Raw genomic sequence first — 23,553 nt, 5'->3', positions numbered from 1 at the left:
GAATATTACAGACTGTCAAATGGGGTACACAGGGCGTTACCACATGTTACTGTGAGCTTTCAGCACCTCTAGTGTGTCCTTAAAATGGTGCTTTGTTCTAGAATCTCAAAGCTACAATGCACTCATGCATCTCTTTTGGACAAGGGCCATTCCACAGAGGCTCTAGCACCTTGCAGCAAGACAGGGTTCTACCCACAGGCAGAGAGGGTATCTTCATCTTCTTTGTACCTTAATGAAGACCATGGTGGTGCTTGGCATGTGGAAGATACTAAAAAAATACCAGTTAGATGTCCAAATGAATAAACCCTGCCTTTTGTCCCTTTATTCAGATCATTTTTCATTCCCAGAAAATGACCTCTAAAAATGGAAAAGTCCTTTAGACCTGAAATAAACATAATATAATTTAAATATACTTCTTAAAAATTCAAATTTTGACATGAATAAGCTTAAAATATCCCTCTGCTCTATCCTTATTAATATTGGAAATGGTGTTTTCAATATTGAAGTTTGCACACACTTCTTTAGAAATAAATCTACTGGGATAAAAATAAACTGCCAGGTAAGCAATGTTCCCATCATTTCCTGGATATTATAGAATTGTATAAGATTTGTTAATCTTCTGAACTTTTAAGTCTTGATGAAACATTAAAAATTTAAAAAACATAAAATTTCAAAAATGAACATATTCATTGTATCAAGAGACTTAATAACACATCACATTACATACTAAGAAAAACTCAATTTTCAGGTGTTTAGTAAAAGCTCACTAAAGAAGGAGAAGATTATATATTAGACTAGGGGGAGGGTCCTAAACCAGCAGTTCGACATCCCTCTCACAATCCGGGACCACTGGCTCCTAACTGCTCATCTGCATGCCTGATTGCCCCAAACCGTCTCTGCCTGCCTCATCGCCCCTAACACTCACCTGCCTTCCTCATTGCCCCTAACTGCCTCTGCCTGCTTACCTGATTGCCCCTAACCACCTCTGCCTGCCTGCCTGATTGCCCCTAACCACTCCCTGGGGGGCGGGGCCAGCCTGGGCAAGGAGCCGTGGTGTTCTGCACTTTCCAACCAGGAATGTTTTAATAGACAGTCTCCAAAAACTTAAACTGGAAAACCTAAAAGTGGAATGCTCAGATTTCAGGCATCAGGTGCTGTTAGCAGGATTTCTATCCCAATTAAACTCTAATTCTGAGCTCTCAACAGTCAGAACAAACTGCCCTTCACTGTCTCCAAAGTTTCTTATTCATCACTATCCCATTTTCCTCTGCTTCAAACCAAGGTACCAAATGCAACCTTTAATTCTGATCTTCCTCGCCACAAGGGAACAGCAAACCTCAATTGAAATAATTTCCCACCAGAAGTCACATCCAAATACTGCAAGACTGAGAACTATAGGGCTTACTATGTACATGTGCAATAACAGGTTCACATTCTAGTGAACCCAGGCGTCCTCCACAATCCCACAATCCTCTGGTCACATACTTCCGGTTTTTCTAGCTCCTCCTTAAGTGGTGTTTCCTTCAGTTGCGTTGCAATGTCCAGGGCCTCTAGTTGGAGAGGATTTTTCTGTTTTTTGACGTTGATGGCTGTTTGCTATTTGGAATCAGTGAAGTTTTGGGAGTACTGCCGCTGCCATGAACATGTCAGTCCCAAGCACACTCATGAAACAACCGCCCATTCAGTCCATGGCTGCTGCTGTCCCAGTTGGCAATGAGAAATGTACTGTGCTGAGCCATTTTCCAATCGGATCTTCCTCTTCTTTCCCCAGCACACTCCAAACCTACTCCGGGCCGACCACCCCAACCCCGCAGACCCTTAAGACTTTCCCCCCTATTTCCTTGACTTTCCCCCACTGAACTCGCACCCTATCGCATTGCCTAGGGGTGCCCCTCTCCCTGTGGGGAGGGGCCAGCCTGGGCAAGGGGTCGTGGTGTTCTGGTCTCTGGTCATTCTGGTCATTCCACCATTTCAGTCGCTGGCCTTTTATTATATAGGATATATACCATATTCTGGGACCACTTTAAAAAGGCAAGTGGGGAAGGATCAATAGATTAAGTCTATGTTGACAGACCCATTTAGAGCAGTTAGCAGAAGATGAAGAAAAATAAGGTTTGAAAAGAACATTTGAGAGACTAAAAACAGCCACAGTGTGGTCACAGTTGATGCCGTTTCATCAAAACACTCACTGTATTAATTTTAGATATTTAATGCAATCTGCTGCAAACTAATTGCAATTGATCCAGAGACCAGCTTCATAGACATATAAACACATCGACTGCTTTTGCACTGACTCCAATGAAAGCCTGCTGCAAGTCAGTTGCTCTTAAATTGAAAACTAGCACAGTGAACACAGTTCTAAAGCCACTGCTAACTCTGAGCTATCATTCACAAAGTGATCAATAATCACCTGTGTTTGTCAACCCTAAACTTGGAAGAACAGGATCACTGACTGGGTTTAAAACTTCATTAACTCAACTTCGTTCATTAAGAATTTGTGATATATCTAGGGAGGAACAACTTAAATCTACTTTTGTATTTTCAAGGGGAAGAAAAAAGGAGAGAAGACACATGCTAAGCAAATGGATGGTGTAAAGTATGCTGGAAATGTAATCAAATGCTGAATTTTGATCTTCAATCATGTTAACAGTTCCTTCTACTGTTGATTGAGCACTTACCATGCGTTACACATCATACTAAACTTTCGTGTATCTAACAATCAAAACAATCACGAAAAGTCAAATATTATCATCTTTCTCAATAGCTATCATTAATGCAAACCAACAACTACCCCAAGCTTCCTTCTTCCAGGCATGTACTTGCCCTGGCTGAAGTTAGATAAGGCCTGTCACTCGCACTGGTTGATAAGTCATGAGTACACATGGTGTGTGACACGTCTGGGCCAACACTGAATTATCAACCCTCCCGCCCACGAAGCTCTCTCGCTCTTGACCTGGGAATGGCGACATTCAGGATGGCGCTGCTGTCCCAGCCAGGGGCCAGAGTGAGGACCACACACCCCAGGGGATAAAAAATACACCTTCATGGACCTTCAGCCACTGAGATTCTGGGGATTATTTGTTACTGTTGCAGAACCTTGCCTACAGAACCTCGCCTGTGCTAACTATAAAACGATCTTATAAATTAGGAAACCCAGGTGGAAGGTAAAGTCGGTAAAGTCATTGGCCCAAGATCACAGGAGGATGTCAGACACAATGCTCCTCTGGTCGACAGTACTGATCACTGGGTAATACTGCCGGTCCCTGCATTTGGATTCTGCCCCACAACCCAGGGACCCCTGGGGATACAGACAGGCTGAGATGAGTAAGATCATGTTCCTGTCTTCAAATGTCTACAGAACAGAATTCATGAAATGCTGGTCCGTGCGTGTAAAGGAAAGTGTGAATGCTTCAGACTCTGGGAGAGAGGGAGGTGGGTATGAGCAGTGCTGTCCTAAGACACTAGAATGGCAGAAGCCATTTATTTCAACTCCTAGGAAGAGAGCCACCTGTTAAAACCCTGGACCAGTGTCTCCACTGCAGAAGTCAGGACCTCCAGGGACTCTGGAACAGAGCAGTGGAGGGGGTTTAAAGCTCAGCTGATGCCAGGCCTGTCACTTGTGGCTGCTAGTGACCTGCCCGCTTGCTGTCCGCTCTCCCCATGCTCTTTCCATCGGGATTCTGCTAAACGTGAGGGTCTGTGCAGAGACTGCCCAGGCGCTGTCTTCCTCTGAGTCAGCAACTCTGGCAGCGACTGCACCTCCTCGGTAGTTCCAGGTCCCTCCAGCAGCCCTTTCTTCCACACCCAGCACCACATCGCACACCACACCCCCTGCACCACCTGCTGGCGCATCACACAGAGCCTTCCACTCCTCGGGCGAGTCAGAGGGTCCCTCCAGTCGCCAGCCTCTGGGTGGCCCCCAGCCCTGCTTGCCCTCCATTGGTTCTAACACCTTTATAACTATTTATCTTTCCCTGGTAAATTCTATTAAAAGACCTGATGCGCCCTGGCCGGTTTGGCTCAGTGGATAGAGCATCGGCCTGAGGACTGAAGGGTCCCGGGTTCGGTTCCGGTCAAGGGCATGTGCCTTGGTTGTGGGCACATCCCCAGTAGGAGGTGTGCAGGAGGCAGCTGATGGATGTTTCTCTCCCATCGATGTTTCTAACTCTCTATTCCTCTCCCTTCCTCTCTGTAAAAAATCAATAAAATATATTTAAAAAAAAAAAAAAAAAAAGACCTGATGCTTCACAGAGCTGCGGGCGCCCCTGAAGGCAGAGCGGAAGGAATGGCACTCATGATAGCAGCATTGGTGACACTGGGACCCTACTCGCAGCAGCTTCCCAGGCAGGCATGTCCCCGACATTCAGATTCCAAGGTATGAAAAGACAGCTGGGGTCCAACCTCCTCATTGTCCAGTCAGGAACGTGAGGCCTAATGAGGGGGTTTAACAGGCCCACGGGTCCTACAATGAGTGAGGCAGCTTGACAACTAGACAAATTCCAACTTCCATTCCCTCTTTCACTTGGATTTGGGCAAAGTGACCATATTATCATAGCAGAACGTTCTCAAAACAGCAAGGGGGGTGGGCACCTCACTCTGGTCTCTTTGGGACCTCCCGCTCCCCTCACTTCCATGTCCCTGGAAGAGCAACCCATTTCTAAGCTGGAGGGGTAGGAGAAAATGCAACTGAAAGAAAAGCTGCACATAGAGATGTGAGGGCTTCCGGGAACAAGGGAGCAGAGGCAGAAGGAAAAGAAGGAAAATGAAGGAAAGGACCAATAGAACCGAGACATCAAAGACAATGACTAAGGGGGGAAAAGTCACACACACACACACACACACACACACACACACACACACAAATCAAAGCCCACAATTAGACAGCTACACAGAAACAATGACACGACAGAAATCATCCTTGGCCCCGTGGTTTTAAAATTAGAGGTGTAGAGACTACTGGAATAGCCCGCAGGAGGAACATCACTAAAGGGAGTCTAGGAAGTAATGTGGTTGAGCGTGAGCCACATCTGCCACATGTGCCCAGGGGCGCCACATGCCCTGTGTCAGCCTGAGCTTCCACAGTAATGCTACTTCACTCAGGAAAGCAGCCCGGGGGAGGGGGCGGGGGTATTGCGGGGGTAGGGAGGATATTAGAGCCAAAAGCTCACTGGTAATCAGGAAAATAGAAATTAAAAGCAAAAATGAGAAACCATTCTGCCGAAAGGAATGAAGGCCTGTGATGTCACTGTGAAGGTACCATGAACCTGCTCATACACGCCCCACGCAGATAAAACACCCATGCAACCACCTTCAAAACCAATCTGACAGCATCGTGAAAACTAACCACCCACCCACACCCTGTGCACTGGGTCTACTTCACGGGTGTCAGCTAACAAAGCGCTCACATGTGGACCGGGGACACGACTCTTTTGTGTAGTGTTCCACAGAGTAGAGGGGAAAGGGGGAAGTGACCTAAATGCCCCTGGAATAGAAAAGACTGCAGTGCAGCAGGTCAGACTATGTGAGGCATTTGAAACACCTGTGCCACCCAAGAGCACCCCGCATCCATGTGCCCCTGCATTCTCAGCTAACCTTGGAACTGGTGTGCCAAACTGTTAAGCAACCGCTGCAACCCTCCAGTGCATTTTATTGGCTGCAAGGGCCTGGAAGCCACACGTGGAGAGGATGGAATCACAGGGCTGAATCGGCCTGAATTACTGAGTTTTATCGGAATCATCTGACCCACCTTTGCATGTGTGAGAAATAAATCACTGAGACCTTGGGAATAACCTGTATTTGCTCATGGACCAGCCTAGCCTGACAAGCACGAGCCCCTGATTGTGACTGTTCTCCAAGGCACATTAAAGGAGTCAGCAGGTTTCTCTCAATATACAAAGTAGAATAACATGTACATTTCAGACACACGTTCACACACAAAGCAACATTCTGTATCTTTTAAAGTTAGAGCTCCCTGTATGTAAATGTATGCGAAAGGCCCAGATGAAGTTCCCCAAGCCCAATGCCAGAAAATGAGGGCAGACCCAGAAAAGGGTCTGATTTATAAATTTTTTAAAACATTATAGAAAAAAAATCACTTATTATTTGTATAATGAAAATCAATCTACTTAAAAACAACATTGAGAGGAAATAAAACTGAGGCTGTAACCAACTGCATCCCTATTAACTCGTCTGGAAAGTGAAGGGCTTAAAGGTTGCAGGGTTCTTGAAAGGCATCGTGAAACCAAGGTGAGGGCGTGGGGACAAAGCTGTGTTCTCTGTCACACAGAACGACCACCTCCCATAAATTCCTGCTGTCCCACAGAAGAGGCTCTTAAACCTCATTTGAGGCCTCAAGAGCAAGGAGACAGTGAATACAAACAAGAAATTAGCTGTAAACTCAGAGGAAAATAAAACTCCCTCTTGTCATGGGCAAAGCAAGGCAGGCAGATGCTGTGCGGGCTATGAAGGCCAAAAGTTGGTATATGCTTGTTACAGTTTAGTTTTTGCCAATGTCATTCTGTATGCAAATTATCACCCATCTACCCTTGTCATGTTACCTAGAAAAATACAAGGCTGCAAATGCACATGTTGGTGCAGATGAAAAGACATTATAATGAGTATCTATATATATAAAAGGCTAAGCAACCGTCAGACTGGTAGCTATGATGTGCAATGACCACCGGGAGCAGACCCTCAATGCAGAAGCTGCCGAACTGTGGTGACTTGGCAGCGGCGGTTCTCAGGTGACGCACCCCAGAACCAGAGAGGAGGGAGCCCGATTCCAGGGTGCATTATCCGAGAACCACCCTCTCCCAATCTGAGACCCCTCGGGGGATGTCAGAGAGCCGGTTTCAGCCCAATCCCTCAAGGCCAGGCCAAGGGACCCCCACCTGCCAAAGGGACCCGGCTCACTCCACAGATGCCCTTTGAGCTGTGGTGCCGACCCAGATGTGGCCAGCCAGAGAGGGACTGTGGGAGGTTGGCTCCAGGGTGTGTCTGGCCTGTCTCACCCAGTCTCACCCCACCAGCCACCTTCTAATTAATTTACTTTCAATGTGCACGAATCCGTGCACCGGGGTCCTAGTCGTAAAATAAAAGGCCTGACTGCTGAACACAGGCTCTGAAGAAGCCACCTCACTTCTGCCCCGTAAAAGAGATTAAGTGGAATCTGATTTTTAAGAGGAAGAATAATAATGATAATTTAAAAAACAATAATATTTTTCTGTTTGGCCCTGAATGCGATAATGCCAACACATCAACTCTTCCTTCAGAAAGAAAACATGCTAAAGAAGCAAATAAAGAAAAGCAACATAGTGCATGATTGGGGGCCAAAGCTCATGGAAAGGAAAAACTACTAAAGAAAGGGCAGGAGCGTGGGTACTGACACTTTGTTATATTTTACTCTGTGTTCAGGCTGGAGTGTGCAGGGCCTTCTTGGGAGTCACCTTTAAAAATAAAATAGAGCACTAGCATCCCTTTTGTCTAGAACTGGACTGCTCCTGATCCCTCTCCAAGTAGGCTGTCCCTGTGACCAGGCAGAAACTTCCTGTTTTTAATAGGATCCTTTCTCCTGTCTTTCCTTCTGATTCAAACTGGCCTCATCCAGCCCCTGACTCACCTGCCTCCTTCTCCCTGCCTGGCCACTCCCTTAATTATTAAGCCCTCAGGACAATGAGGTTCTGATCAGCATCTAATACTCTCAGGAACAAAGCCTCAGCCCCTTGACCCAGAGACAGAGTTTCGGTCAAACTAGAGACAACATCTAGGCCTCAGCAGTGTTTCAGCTCCAGAATGACCCCACTGACCACACTCTTGCAAAACCAGATGAAGTGACACCATGGCTGACAGCAGGACCAGATGCACCACTGACCAACTACCCCCAGCACCGACCAATCAGTAGAGACCACGACCCTGGCCATGACCCTAACTTCCTTACTTCCCTACATAGCCCATCCCTTAGAAGCCCTCAGGGAGCCAGGTCTTTGCTCATTAGCTCACCTGTGACGCTGGGGATGGACCATTTCCTAAAAACAAACCCTTATTTATTTGCTGCAAAGTCCTGTTCGTGTCTTAGTGGGTGTGATGTACACAGGCAAACGGATCCCTTTAGTCTGGTAACATCCCCATTTTGCACACTGTAAGGAAATTAATTAACCAGTGAACTAGTCCACTATGAGTTGTTACATGCTAGCAGGAGTGCACAGGGATGCTACCCGCACTATGAGAAAGGGCAGCTGAAACGAGTTTCCTCATTTACAAATCCAGGAAACTAATAGGCCCATCTTCATAGCTGTTGTGAGAATTAAATGAATTAGTATTATAAATCAATTGAAACAGGGTCCAGCATATCATGAGTATTCAAAAAAAGTTAGCTATTACTATTTAACTAGAGGCCCAGCCAGGGGGAGGAGCCGACCCCTCCCCCAATTGGGGTGCAGGGGGGCCGATCAGGGTGAGGGGGGCCTATCGGGGGAGGAGCCGCGGGCAGTTGGCGGGCCAGCCTCGCCCCTGATCAGGGGTGGGGGACGATCGGAGGAGCGGCCGGACAGGGAGAGGGGCCGCAGGTGGTTGGCTGGTTGGCCCCTCCCCCTGGTCGAACTCCCAGTTGAGGGGACAATTTGCATATTAGCCTTTTATTATATAGGATGCAGAAATACAATGGGGGAGAAAAAGTATATAACAAGGAGAGCAATCACTAGAATAAAAATAGCAGGTGGTCATCACATAAATGACAAAGAAGTGCCCATGGTGTCCTGCTGTTTGTTTTAAATGCATGGGGGGAAGTATTTTTAAACTCTAATAGTGCAATCTCTATACTTAAATCACTCATAAAAAGAGACAGAATAGTAATCTATATAATAAAAAGTTAATATGCAAATTGACTTAACAACAGAACGACCAGTCGCTATGATGCACACTGACCACCAGGGGACAAATGCTCAACATAGGAGCTGCCCCCCTGGTGGTCAATGCACTCCCACAGGGGGCGCGCCGCTCAGGCAGAAGCCGGGCTCACGGCTGGCGAGCACAGCGGTGGGAGCCTCTCCCGCCTCCACGGCAGTGCTAAGGATGTCCGACTGCCAGCTCCCGGACTGCGAGAGGGTGCAGGCCGGGCTGAGGGACGCCCTCTTCCCAGTGCACAAATTTCATGCTCCGGACCTCTAGTTTATAATAGGAAGGAACAGACAAATCTCATTCGGTAAGCAAGTTAAAATGTGCTATATGTGCCAAATAAATTTACTTTCCATCACATTTAAGACCTGAAATTTCATCTCACCGATGAGAAAATTAGAAGGTAAGAGAGGTTAAGTAATTCATCGAAGGCCACTCTGCTGGTTAAGTAAGAGTCAAGATTTAAATCCAGGTCTGCCTTAAAAACCCATGACCTTTCTATTATGCCAACTGATTAATTCATTGATTTTTCTGGGTCAGTCTGTGAATCCTATGTCAATAAAAAGATCTTGGAACCACCACCAGATAAAAAATATACTGCCATTCCTGATCTAAAAGTACCCATTTTCCATTTAAAAGAAGAGAAAATAAAGTTGTTACCAGTGGGGTGTTCTCTGTCCGTGGAAGTAGCTTCTGGGGTGCGGCTGGAATAAGAACTTCCTGAGGGCCTCTCCAGGAGGATGAGGATGGTGGAAAGCTTTATTTCTCGGAATTAAACCCCTGGTTTCCAAGGTCCCATTTTGTCCTCAGCAGAGCTGGGATGAAAGCCAGTGTCCATATTAAATCACAGGCCAGTTCAGCTAACTTAGCGTGTGTTCCCAGCTACAGTCTATCACATGGGAGCCACATGACAAGCTAGGCAGGTCATGGAGCAAACAAGTAACAGAAGTGCAAGCAGCAGAGAGAACTCTTTGTCTGTGGATTATGTATCCCAAATTTTCACGGGTTTGCACTGGGGCCCACCCTCCTGGCCAATGATCTTTGTTCCCAGGTTAGATGGACAGGCAAGCACCTTCCCTGCATCACCGGGACTTCACTGCCATGTGTCCATTTCCCTTCCCCCAGGATCTGCAGGGAAAGGACAGGTGGTTCCCTGAGGAGTGTGAAACTGCAGATCCCTGGGAAAGCTGCCCTGATGACCATGTTTACAATGTCTGGCCTCCGTTGTGCTTCTTTCCTATTGTTAATATTCGCTAGCTAGTGACATCAGAAACAAAGTGACTAACAAATTGGGAACACTAATAAAGATGGCATGGTGCCTGAAAACAGAGTGTGGATGGGATGTGGCTTAGAATAGATGACTAAAAAAGTACTTTAAACTCTGCTGATCAAGAGAAACAACTCTTCTTGAACTCTTCTTTACAAGAAATGAGACTAGGAGCTGGAGGCCGTGTCTGCTCCACTTGCAAGGCATCTCGGATAGTACCACACCTCTAAGACCGGGCAGGAAGCGGGACAGCATCTGCTAAAAAGATAAAATAACCTGGCCTACCAGGAAAGAATTGAAAGTTTAGTTTTCAGACTACCCTGGAATTGGATCGTAGCCGTTTCCTATTTTAGAATTACTTCCTCTTGGGGATGTGCAGGTCTAGAACTAGTGCTCTGCATATTACTTTCAGCTAAAGGCCATTTTAGCTTCAGGCTTGAGAAACTTCTGCCACCCTCCCCAACCGCCTATACTACCTAGAAGAAGAGGAACTAGAGGCCTTGCTCATAACAGAGGATCAGAGATAACTTTTCACCTGTCTAAAGCATAGGGGAAGTACTAATTACTGAATGCCTGCCTGCTCTTACCATCCTACAGTGACCTTTTGAGGCCCCAAGGCCACTCACCTTATCCCCAGCTAAGAATGTCTTATATACCTCAACCCCCCTTTCTATCTCTCAACCTTTCCTGCATATAAGGCTCCCACAGACATGAGATTAAATGTGATTTTCTCTTGTCAATCTGCCTCCTGTTGATTTGCTTATCTGGCCAGCCAAAAGGAGCCAGAGGAGGGAAAGATGAATTGTCCCCTTCCCCTCAGGTACCTTGGCAAAGTCTTACATTTTTTAACCAAACTGAATACTTGCAAACACATATGAGTGCCATGGTTACAGAAACTGTACTCTACACTTGACAAGCATCGCCTCATTTAATTCTCACCACAGCCCTGCAAGGAAGAAACTGGATGAGGCCCATTTTACAGATGAGCAAATTAAGTCTCAGAGAAGTTTAGTGCCTGCTGAGAGTCACAGAACTGGCCAGAGGTAGAGCGACATTTCAGACTGAGGTGTGTCTGACTCCAGTCTACGCTCTCCGATGGGACAGACCGGCGCAAGGTCTCCAGGTCACTGAGCAGTGAAATAATTGGGGCAGGAGGAGCAGCAGGAGGCTGTGTACAGACTCCTCCTCAGGAAGGTCCAGAGCTGCACTGAAAGAGGGTCAGGGGAACATGGGAAGATGTGAATGAGAGAGAGTTTCCTGGATGGGCTTCTCTAAGTCAAAAGAATTAGGATCCTCACAGATACTGTCTGGTTCTTTTTATCCCATTTCAGCAGGAAAGCAGCCCATTTTTTAAGGAGCTAAGACAGCTAAAACTCTTTGTAGTCACGACAAATGCCCCAAGGAGAGTGCAGACTTCACCAACAGCAAGAAAGAAAGGGAGAGAAAAAATACAACCTTGATAAACATTAGCATATTAACACAACAGCAGAAATAAATGCATAAAAGGCACTGAATATACCAAGCAGCATCACGTTAAAATGTCTGGCTGCCCCTGGTGGACAGCGTGCCAGCTCAAGCATGTCACAGGGAAAGCCACCCTTATCTTATACTGTGAGCAGAGTGGACAGACTTATTGATACACTAAGGGCCCAGTGCACGAAATTCGAGCATGAAATTCATGCACTCAGGGGGGTTGGCCTGCACCCTCTTGCAGTCCAGGAGCCCTCCGGGAGTCGAACATCCTAGTACTGCCACAGAGGCGGGAGGGGCTCCCGCCACTGCCGCTGCGCTCGCCAGCTGTGAGCCCGGCTTCTGTCTGAGCAGCACTCCCCCTGTGGGAGCACACTGACCACCAGGGGGTGGCTCCTGCATTGAGTGTCTGCACCCTGGTGGTCGGTGTGCATCATAGCAACTGGTCATTCTGCCATTTGGTCGATTTGCATATTAGCCTTTTATTATATAGGATGCAGGAAAACAAATTAAGGCAGCATGAACACATACTTGCATTTAACCCCTACCAAGGCCACTGGCAGAACCTGTACCTTGTTCATTTGTTGAACGATTTTCCCCTGGGTATTTACGACGCGGCAGCCACTTGGTGACTGGCATCCCCGCTCCACAGGTCAGCACAGACGAGCTGCTGTTAGAGGTCTGTGTCCCAGGAGGGGAGGCAGGAAAGAACAACCTGAACACACAACTGAAGAATGTGATTAAAGTGAGATGTGCTATGAAGGAAATACATGATGAATTACGGAGGCCAGTGCGGACTGAACAGTGACCTCCTGAATTCCAGGAGGCCACCTCTGTGCGGAGCCCTGAAGACAGAAGGGAGGGGCATGTGAAGAAACTCGGGAGGAAAGGGTTAGTTGGGCAGAAACCGGGGACAACATGACAGAGGAGAATGGGAAGGTGAGCAGGAAGCAGACGTGCAGTGCTTGTAAATGGCTGGTGAGCTTAGACTTTGTGCCTCGGCTATAAGCAGGGTGGGTGAGATGAGTTCACATTTTGGAAGAGTCGCCTTGTATGCGGTGGAGTCGATGAAACCAGTTACCGGAGCTGCACTGAACCAGAACAGAGTCAGCAACCATGTCCTACAAACAGCCCAACTGTAAATACACTAGACTTTGAGACCAGATAGTCTGAGTTGCAACTATTCCACTCTGCCTTTGTAGCATAGGTCAGGCATAGATAATATACAAAATCATGGGCATGGCATGTTCCAATAAAACTTTATTTACAAAAACAAATGGGTTTGCAGACGCCTCAATGAAACAACAGAGAAGGGCAGTGAAGGCAGAAACAGAAATGAAGAGAGTCTGGATAAGCCTGTGGGGAAGCAAAGCTCACTCAGGGCTTAGACCTGGGGTTTAAGGAAAAAGAAAGCTAGTATTAGACAGACACACACACACTCTTTACAGTGTGTAAACCTGGTGAATTTTATGTATCATAAGAAAGCATTTCTTTAGAAACAGCCTTAGCCTTAGGTTTTTTTGCCCAAACTGGACTTGGCATGACACTTAATTATTGAGACACCCGTATATCATTCCTCCTCCACATCAGAGCTGCTGGGTCTTTGATCTTAGAACCTTCTTCATTATTTAATATTAGTCCCAGCGGCAACAGGCAGAGCTCTGCTAGAGCCCGTCCTCCTACAGTGGCCCCTCGGTAGCTCTGCTCCAAGGAGAAAACACTGGCCTCTCTTGATTAGAGACACATAAAAACTAAGGATTAATAAATTGTGGCATGTACAATGAAATACTATAAAACGGTTTAAATGAATGAGCCAGCTCTTGATATATCGATGTACAAATATTTCCACAGCAAAATATAGGGAGAAATAAGCAAGTAACAGATAAAAGGGTCACATAAGAGCATGCATGCTTCAACAGCAAAAGTATTAAACAACTAGAGGCCCGGTGCACGAAATTCGTGCACGGGGTGGGGGTCCCCTCAGCCCAGCCTGCACCCTCTCCAATCTGGAACCCCTTGGGGGATGTCCAACAGCCTGTTCAGGATCGGGCCTAAACAGGCAGTCAGACATCCCTCTCACAATCTGGGACCACTGGCTCCTAACTGCTCACCTGCCTGCCTGCTTGATCACACCTAACTGCCCCCCCTGCTGGCCTGGTCTCCCCCAACTGCTGCCCCCACCAGCCTGGTTGCCCCTTAGTGCCCCCCCCCCCAGTCTGGTTGCCCCTTACTGCACCCCCTGCTGGCATGGTCATCCCCAACTGCCCCCCCCCCCGCCAACCTAGTCGCCCCTCACTCCCCCCCCCGCCCCGACGGTCTGGTCGCCACCAACTGACCTCCCCTGCAGGCCTGGTCGCCCCATGCAGCCTGCTGCTTGGTCGTTTGGTCGCCCCTCATTAACCCCTCTGCTGGCCTGGTCGCCTCACGCAGCCTGCTGCTCAGTCGTTTCGTCGTCCCTCACTAACCCCCCGGCCAGCCTGGTCGCCCCACACAGCCTGTTCAGTTGTCCATTCAGTTGTTTCGGATGCGATGGTCGCTTAGCCTTTTATATATATAGACTAGAGCAGCCGTGGGCAAACTACGGCCCGCGGGCCGGATCTGGCTGTTCTATCCGGTTCTCTTGCTCTCCCCTCCGCTCCTTTACTTTGAATTTATATTAGTTCACACAAACACTCCATCCATGCTTTTGTTCCGGCCCTCCGGTCCAGTTTAAGAACCCATTGTGGCCCTCGAGTCAAAAAGTTTGCCCACCCCTGGACTAGAGGCATGGTGCACGAAATTCGTGCATGGCGGGGGGGTGTATCCCTCGGCCCAGCCTGCACCCTCTCCAATCTGGGACCCCTTGAGGGATGTCCGACTGCCTGTTTAGGCCCAATCCCAGTAGGATCAGGTTTAAACCGTCAGTCGGACATCCCTCTCACAATCCAGGACTGCTGGCTCCCAACTGCTCACCTGCCTGACTTCCTGATTGCCCCTAACCGCTTCTGCCTGTCAGCTTGATCACCCCCTAACCACTCCCCTGCCAGCCTGATTGATGCCTAACTGCTCCCTTGCCAGCCCGAGTGCTCCTAACTGTCCTCCCCTGCCGGCCTGGTCACCCCTAACTGCCCTCCCCTGCCAGCCTGGTCGCCACTAAGTGCCCTCCCCTGCCGGCCTGGTCCCCCCCAACTGCCTTCCCCTGCCAACTCTGTCACCCCTAACTGCCCTCCCCTGCCAGCCTCATTGTCCCTAATTGCTCTCCTCTGCTGGTCTGGTCCCCCCCCCCAACTCCCCTCCCCTGCACGCTTGGGTTCCCCCAAACTGCCCTCCCCTGCAGGCCTGGTAACCCCTAACTGCCCTCACCTGCAGGCTTGATTGCCCCCAACTGCCCTCCCTTGTAGGCCTGGTCTCCCCCAACTGCTCTCCCCTGCAGGCCTGGTCACCCCCAACTTCCCTCCCTTGCAGGCCTGGTCCCCCCCAACTGCTCTCCCCTGCAGGCCTGGGTCGCCCCCAACTGCCTCCCCTGCAGGTCCAGTCACCCCCAACTTCCCTCCTCTGTCAGCCTGGTCACCCCTAACTGCCCTCCCTGCAAGCTTGATCGCCCCCAACTGCCCTCCTTTGCAGGCCTGGTCCCTCCCAACTGCCCTCCCCTGCTGGCCATCTTGTGTCCACATGGGGGCAGCCATCTTGAGTGTTGGAGTGACAGTCTATTTGCATATTACTCTTTTATTAGATAGGATGATATGAAGACAAATGAAGGGTTCAGAGTATGTCACCGCAAAATATGCCACTCTGGCATAAGAATTATTTTGAGCTGAAGGCAACTGAAAAGAAGTGGCCCTTCCTACAATCTGATGGCCAAAGAAACTCAAACTCCTTTTCCTTTGTCTTAGCACTTATTTGAAGAAATATTGTTCTTCTGTTAGGATGCTACAGAAGCCCAAACAGATAAGGTACTGAAAGGTGTGTCCACACAGCCATTATAATGGGTCAAAGGTGTCCACTCAGGGCGTCAGACAACCTCCTTCAAAGCTCCTCTACTTCCGCCCCCACTTCTCCTTCAGGAACTCCTTAAATTACTCCCCAAAGTCCCTTCCAATAAAGTCAGTGAAAAGCTTTAAGGGACAGACTTTATTTCAATCAACCCACTCATGCTCCTAACAATCAAATAGCACTTACTAGTTTAGGATACATTTGAGTTTAATGGAATTTACCCCATAGAAATGGCCTTCTCATAGCTTCTTTATAGCGGCATTTGAGAGGCCTAGCTAACTCAATCTCCCAGGCTCACCTGTCAACCTGGCATGCTTGGAATGACTGGGGAGTAGTGAATGAGCAGCCTTCACTGGGGAACTCCCGGGCGGCGCTGCAGTATTTTGCAGGGGCTGTACAGAATGATAATAGGTGTCTGCAAGGTTCTGAGTGCACTTTTTGTGTTTAGAAAGGGACTTTACCCTATCTGGTTTGGCTCAGTGGACAGAGTGTTGGCCTGTGGACTGAGGGGTCCCAGGTTTGATTCTGGTCAAGGGCACATGTCCAGGTTGTGGGCTTGATCCCCAGTAGGGGGTGTGCAGGAGGCAGCCAATCAATGATTCTCTCTCATCACTGATGTTTCTGTCTCACTCTCCCTATCCCTTCCTCTCTGAAATCAATAACAAAGTATACTAAAAATAAAAATAAATTAGAAAGGGACTTTATTCTTGTTAATACTAGTAAATAAAGTATTAATACTATGGAAAACTAACTCTTAGAATGTTCTATTAAGAATGATTTTTAAAAGGTAACATTAAAGAAAGTGTCCCTCTTTTCATGTTTCCATTGTCAGAATCAGCATTCATATCAGAAATTATAATTTTGAGTATTAAATCCCCAATATTCTATATAAAAAAAAAATGCCCTAGTTATGGGGAAAAAGCATGTCAGATCTTTCAATTCACATCAGTCACCTCTGCTCTGGCAGAAATGTGAGATTCTTTGGCCAAAGTTGGGGGGGGGGGGGGGCGGGGGCTAAACCTCACCTGCATCTGTGGGACTAACCCGTGGAACTTAAATTCAATGCAGGCTTTCAGAAAACTGGAGAAGGTGAACATGAAACTTCAAAATAATCCCTCAAAAGAGAATTTACACAATGCAGGACACACAACATCCACTTTTCTACAGAAGACTTTTGAAGGAACCACTGTTTCTAAAGAACAGCAGGCAAGTATGAACCAGACTGATGTAGAATCCCCAGCTAAACAAGCCCAGGACGGGGCTGCACCGAAAGTGGGCGTGGGTCTGTGTTGTAGTAAAATATAGAAATGTTTAAAAATGTTTAGTCCTAGCCAGTTTGGCTCGGTGGATAGAGCGTCAGCCTGCGGACTGAAGGGTCCCAGGTTCGATTCCGGTCAAGGGCATGTACCTTGGTTGTGGGCACATCCCCAGTAGGGGGTGTGCAGGAGGCAGCTGATCGATGTTTCTCTCTTACCGATGTTTCTAACTCGCTATCTTTCTCCCTTCCTCTCTGTAAAAAATATCAATGAAATATATTTTTAAAAGGTTTAAAAATGCCAAAAAAATGTTAAAAAGGTTTTAAAATGTTTGAGTTAACTTTCCTGAAACTTAAAGTGTGATATTAAGGACACATTCCCCACTGCCCTGAGCGTGCGTATTCCATTGATAAGTATTTGAACTTAAGACTGCTGACTTGGAATGACTTGCCCTGATAACCATATGTCTGATGACCTATACTCCTCCCCCTCCCCAGAGTGAGACTGAGTGCTTACAAGCTTGTTTACTGATATGCCCATTGGAACTAATGATAAACTTGAGATCTTGCTATGCATGTTGTTTACCAGAATCCCCCTACTCTCCCCTGGACTGCCGTGGGTACCACAGGCTATTTAAAGATTCCCCAAACACCATTTAAGTTGAGCATCGCTTGATCGCTGGACACCTGGTCGTCGCTGCTCGCTTTGATCCCTGCACTGCACTGGTGGCTCTGATCGCTGGAAGTTATCTTCGCTGATTGCCTTCAGTTTGGGCGCAGTCCCCCTCCCCACTCCGCTCAGCTCCGCTTGGTGCCAGGAGACGAATGGTGGGGCCTCAGATCAATCTGCGCTGTGCACAGGGATCTCTGAAGGCAACGCCGCCCTGAAACTGAAACTTCATTCCTGACCTGACCAGCCAGACAGAGAAGGAGCCGCTGCTGCCACCAGAGGAAGCCACGCTTTGGAAGCTCCCTTTAAGCCTGTACCCACGGCACCAGGAATTTTATGAGTAACAGTGTGCTGTGCCCACTGCAATAATAAAAAAATAAATTGCTGTGTAAATTGCAACTGTGACTATTTGTGTGGCATAATTCCTCCTGCAGTTGTAATTATACTAATATAAGGTCATATGAAATTGCCTGCCACGATCCTGCCTGCATAAAGTAGTCTTTTTGCTGGCAACTACTTTAAATACCTGCACAGTTAAAGTTTATCTCAGGGGATGCCTCAAATAAACGCCTCCTTCCTTCTCAGACACTCTGGTTACATTTTACACTCGAGGGCTGGATACATAGAGGGCAGAGGAGGCAACCGTTAGGAGACAGAGACCTGGGAGCAAACGGTAATTGTGGGGCCGTGGCCCTGAGAGAGGACAGTGCCCAGGCTTCCTGACACGACACAAGAGACCAGTTACTGGCACATGCCCTGTGAATACACACTCTGCCGCTCCCAGCACTGATGGCAGGGTGCTTGATGCACAATATCAAGAGTGATTATGGAGGCCCACCAACATTGTGAAAAAGAAACAGAAGAAAGTAATTCATGGAGAACACAGACCAAATTGCCCTTTAAAAAGTATAATACATCAGACAGATGTGAGAGAATGTTATGTCCATCACAGCATTATTCAGGGTAGCCAAGACATGGGAAAAACCTAAATGTCCTTCAACACATGATTGGATAAAGAAGACGTGGCACGTATATACAATGGAATACTCCTCAGCCATAAAAAGAGATGAAATACTGTCATATGTGACAACATGGATCATACTAAGCAATGTAAGTCAGATGGAAAGGACAAGAATCATATGATTTCACTCATATGTGAGATATAAAACAGAAAGCAACAAACAAGCAAACTAAACAAACTCACAGACATGAGTATGGTGGTTACAGAGGAAAAGGGGGATGAAAAGAGGATGAAGAGGGTAAACAGAGTCAAATATACGGTGTCTACACTTTGAGCACACAATGCAATATACAGATATACAGAACTGTAGACCTGAAACATGATGCTACTAAGAAATGTTACCCCAATAAATGTCACTTAAAAAAGTAACTAGAAATCTTGAAAATTTTAAATTGATCACTAAAAAAAAGGGGGGTGGGCAAAAGGAGATAAGTTGAAAGTAGAGGGAATATAACCAGAAAGCAAATTAGTGAGCTAGAAATTGGAGGAGGGAAGCCATGGTCAAATATTTGGGAAATATCTACTTTTATTTTGTTTATTTAGAGATTCTCAATACACATTAAAGGATCCGAGAAGTCCAATAATTATTTTTAATCTAACTTTACAGTTTTCACCAAAGCAATTTTAAGTAGGCATTTGCTTTAGTTACTCCTTTGGGAAATGCCATAGACTACAAAAACAGACACGTACACACTAACCCTAACACCAGACAGAAGAAAATTGGAGCTATTTCACCTCCGTGTGCAAGTGCCTTTGTTGATTCGGGTATTTAACACTTATCTTCTCATTATTCTGTACAACCTCTGGGATTCAGATATAAAGAAAGAAGAAGAGGGCCCAAATTTGGGCTATATCAGTGACATGCCAGTTTTTAAGCTACTAGAGGCCCGGTGCATGAAATTCATGCACTGGGGGGGGGCCCCCCTCAGCCCAGCCTGCACCCTCTCCAATCTGGGACCCCTCAGGGGATGTCCAACTGCCGGTTTAGGCCCGATCCCAACCGGCAGTCAGATATCCCTCTCACAATCCAGGACTGCTGGCTCCCAACTGCTCACCTGACTGCCTGCCTGATTGCCCCTAACCACTTCTGCCTGCCAGCCTGATCACCCCCTAACCACTCCCCTGCCAGCCTGATCAACCCCTAACTGCTCCCCTGCCGGCCCGGTAGCCCCCAACTGCCCTCCCCTGCTGGCCTGGTCGCCTCTAACTGCCCTCCCCTGCTGGCCTGATCGCCCACAACTGCCCTCCCCTGCCAGCCATCTTGTGGGGCCCTCTTGTGACCACATGGGGGCGGCCATCTTGTGCGAGGGCGTGATAGTCAATTTGCGTATTACCTCTTCATTATATAGGATTTTCTATCAGCTCCAAAACCTCCATCTTAGTGTTTACTTCTGCGTGTAGACACTCTGCAAATTACCTTCCCCTTGCCAGCTGGCTTCCCATTAGATCCTGCCAGAATGGGGCCTCAGGAAGGCTGAAGGCTGGTGGGTGGGGAAAGTACCACTCCTCCTGCATGGCTGCCATTCCTGCGATCAGGGGCCCTGGCCACAGCTCTGCACGTGGACAGCAGTTGGTCCCCATTTACCTGCAAATGGGGTCCTGCCAGCACTCCCAGAGCAGCCATGGAGCCACTAGAAGCGCCTGGCGCCCTCCCTCATCCCTCTGGTCCCAGCTCTGAGAGCTCCCTCTACACTCCCAGCTGCTCCATTGGCTCCCTTTTATTCCAGGGGTGGGAGCTGCTTCCTGCACTTACCGTCTCTGCTTTAGTCACTTTTCTTTTTGTCCTTCCAAGGCTTCTTTAATCCTCCAATAGTTCTTGGACAGGTTCTCTATGTTAAATTATCCCTATTCAGATAACTAGTGTAGTTTCTATATTTCTGACTGGACCCAAATGATAAAGCAGGAATGGAAATGAAAGGATGAATACAGAGAAATGTAGTCAGTGCTTGCCTATTTCAAACTTTTCTACTGGTAAGTACTATTATACGTATATACAACAACTACTCTATATGCACAGAGATGGGTCACCAGCTCCATCGAGCAAACACCGTCCGTGGCAGAGCCTGACCCAGCAGAGACTCCGTTTAGCTTTTTCCTGAGTGAATGCATGTACGAAGGCAAGGGAGACCTACAGCTATCCGCAGCTGTAAGGAATACCTTGACGGCTCTGAGCTGAGTGGACGGCATTCCGGAAGGGCGTGTTTAACTTCCAAACACAAGAAGGAAGCCGAGGTGACTACAGGGCTTTTAGGTGTGTGGATACACTCGTTTGGGAACAGAGTTAAAATGCTTCAGATGACACAGGAGAAACTTCTCAGTGCATGGGAGAGGACAGGAGGACATCTGAGGAGGGCCTGGGCATGCCATACCTTCACGTGACTCTGAAAGCTTCAGCATAGTCTGGCTCACTGATGCTCTGGGGCCGTAGCCGGCAAACTGAGGCTCGCGAGCCACATGCGGTTCTTTGGCCCCTTGAGTGTGGCTCTTCCACAAAATACCACGGCCTGGGTGAGTCTATTTTGAAGAAGTGGCGTTAGAAGTTTAAGTTTAAAAAATTTGGCTCTCAAAAGAAATTTCAATCGTTGTACTGTTGATATTTGGCTCTGTTGACTAATGAGTTTGCCGACCACTGCTCTGGGGGAAGAGCGTTCTTTCTGCTGAATATCCAGAGATGCTGAGCTCCATACTGAATTAAGCACTGGCAAGAGCAGACACGCATGATGTCTCCTAACACCAGAGGCATGTCATTTTCCCACACAATTCCCCAATTCTCTTACACACCAAGGTGTCCAACAGCTCAATTCAACTCCCAGAGCTAGCACAGACCCCACAGGTTAGGGGTTCAGTCCCACAAGACTAGTCCTACTGCAGACACCAGCTACAGACAGGGTTCTCATGCATCATGTACTTCTACCCAGCTGACAACAAAAGAGGCGGTTCCCCTGGGCCTCCCCACAAGTTCAAAAATTCTCTACAACTCACAGAACTTGGGGAAGTGCTTTACACTGTATTATCAAGCAAAAGCCAATGTAAGACATGCATAAGGTGGGCAGTGAGCAGAGCCCCTCGCCCTCTGGACACGCCCCCTCTCCAGGCAATGTGTAGATATGTCCACCAACCTGTTTAGAGTTTTAATCCAGGTTCATTACATAAGAATGATTAAGTGATTAGCCAGTGTTGACTGAACTCAATCTCTCAGTCAGGAAAGGGACTGTAAGTTCCAACCTTCTAAGCAGCCAGCCTCTCCCTGGAAACTAAGGGCCCACCAGGAGTCACCACATTCGCACAAACTCAGGTGTGGCAAAAAGGGCCTTGTTATAAATATAAAGGATACTCTCACCACCCAGGAAATTCCACAGGTTTTAGGAGCTCTGTGCCCTCTGCATCCCCACCTGTTACCCATGGAAATACAGCTCTTGGGATACCACAAGGAAAGGAATTTCTTGGGACTCGCAAGGGAGGATGAGTGATCTTTATTTCCACCCCTGAGTTTCCAATTTCCCTTCATCCTGCCATGGAAGAAGTCCAAGCTTGTCTTCAGCAGGGCTAGAAGTAAGGCTCCTGCCTAGAGTTAATGCTCCATATTAAAGTCCAGTCCAGTCCAGTCCAGCATCTGACCAGCTTAGTTTGTGTTCCCAGCTGCAGTCCATTGCTTGTGGGGTCCACAAGGCCATGGGCCATGAGGCTGCTTAAGGCCACATGGCAAGCGAGCGCACAGGGTGAGTGCAGGTCACAGAACAAGAGCGCCAGAGCACAGGAGCAGAACAAGAGAGAGCTCTTTGGGGAGTATAAGTATCCTTCAGGATTGCATGCGTTTGCATGGCTCAACACCCTTAGCCAATTAACTTTTCCCAGGTTAGACTGATAGCAAGAATCTCCCCTACATCACCCGACTTGACTTCACATGTACCATCTCTCTTTTGTTGGGCCCCTCCCCCCAGTGGTCTGCAGGAATTGGACTGGTGGTTCCCTGGAGAGCGCAGAGTTGCAGCTTCCTGGTGAAGCTGCCCAGAGGACTATGTTATCATGTCTGGCCTTCCCTTTGCTCTCTTCCAGTTATTAATATTAATAACTATCTAACTGCGATGATAACAATACCCCACATCACGTGGTAAAATAGTCAACTTTATGAGAATTACAGCAGTTTCTTATCCTGCTCTCTCCTCCCTTCTCATTCTATAACCCTAAAAACAAAAAAGATAAATTTGGTTATACAGCCATGAAATGTATATTGAGCCTGTAAAAAAGGATTCAGAGCTGCGAGTATATAAGGCACTGCACTCTACTATGAGAGAATGAAACCAATTTAATGAAGCACACATGAAAAACCACTCCTAATTACCCATTCTATAATATTTCAAAGAAATGCTAACACAAATTCTAATTGCACTATATGGTTTATATTACTTGTAAAAAAACATAAAAGCCTAAACCACAAATGAGTTAAGAACTGAACTAGGAAAAAATCATTTAAGTAGACTTTGGTAGATCTGTTATGTAGAAAGGTAAAATACTGATGGCCAAAAGGCATTAGGCATAGAATACAAAGACTTTCCTTTCTTTGGAAAACCATTAGAATAAAAAGATGTTTACATTAACGCTACAAGTATTTAGTAAGCACTTCCTGTGCAGTACAACTGATTTAAATGTGGTTTTGTAGGAAGACATCAAGCTAAATGACCATTCATTTGATAAGCCTTTCTTGAACTTTTACATATTGTACTCTATGTATAAAGATAAATATCAAAGTCTTTGTTCTCCAAGCATTCCTAGGGGCAAGGAAGACACATGCATAGCACTGTGCCCCCAATCTGAATTTATGACAGATATCTCTAATCAATCACCTCCTTTCCCCCCACAGATGGCCTTGGGCTCAGAATCCTCCTCACACAGTGCTCCATGTGGGTACCACCAGCAAGAGCTGGGCTACAAGGTAACAGCGACTTGCCTAGAGTCTACAGCAACTCAAGCTGCTATAACAAATACCACAGACTGGGTGGCTTGTA

At 47.3% G+C, this 23,553-nt stretch overlaps 1 protein-coding gene across 3 annotated transcripts in view; it reads right to left on the bottom strand.

The window, feature by feature from the left end:
* Positions 1 to 23,553, bottom strand: part of SUCLG2 (succinate-CoA ligase GDP-forming subunit beta) — a 257,605-nt gene that overhangs the window by 191,045 nt on the left and 43,007 nt on the right. Inside the window, exon 1 of one of the 3 annotated variants that reach the window (XM_080676557.1) lies at positions 9,553 to 9,871. The exons of the other annotated variants lie outside the window; for them this stretch is intronic. The gene's annotated coding sequence lies outside the window, so the exon portion shown is untranslated. Of the gene's footprint in view, positions 1 to 9,552; positions 9,872 to 23,553 lie in introns of those variants that run through there. 3 annotated transcript variants of the gene reach the window in all.

The sequence above is a fragment of the Plecotus auritus genome, assembly GCF_963455305.1.
Source record: "Plecotus auritus genome assembly, chromosome: 6".
Lineage (NCBI taxonomy): Eukaryota > Metazoa > Chordata > Mammalia > Chiroptera > Vespertilionidae > Plecotus > Plecotus auritus.
The sequence above is the reverse complement of the archived record's forward strand: the minus strand, read 5'-3'. Positions and strand labels throughout refer to the sequence as shown.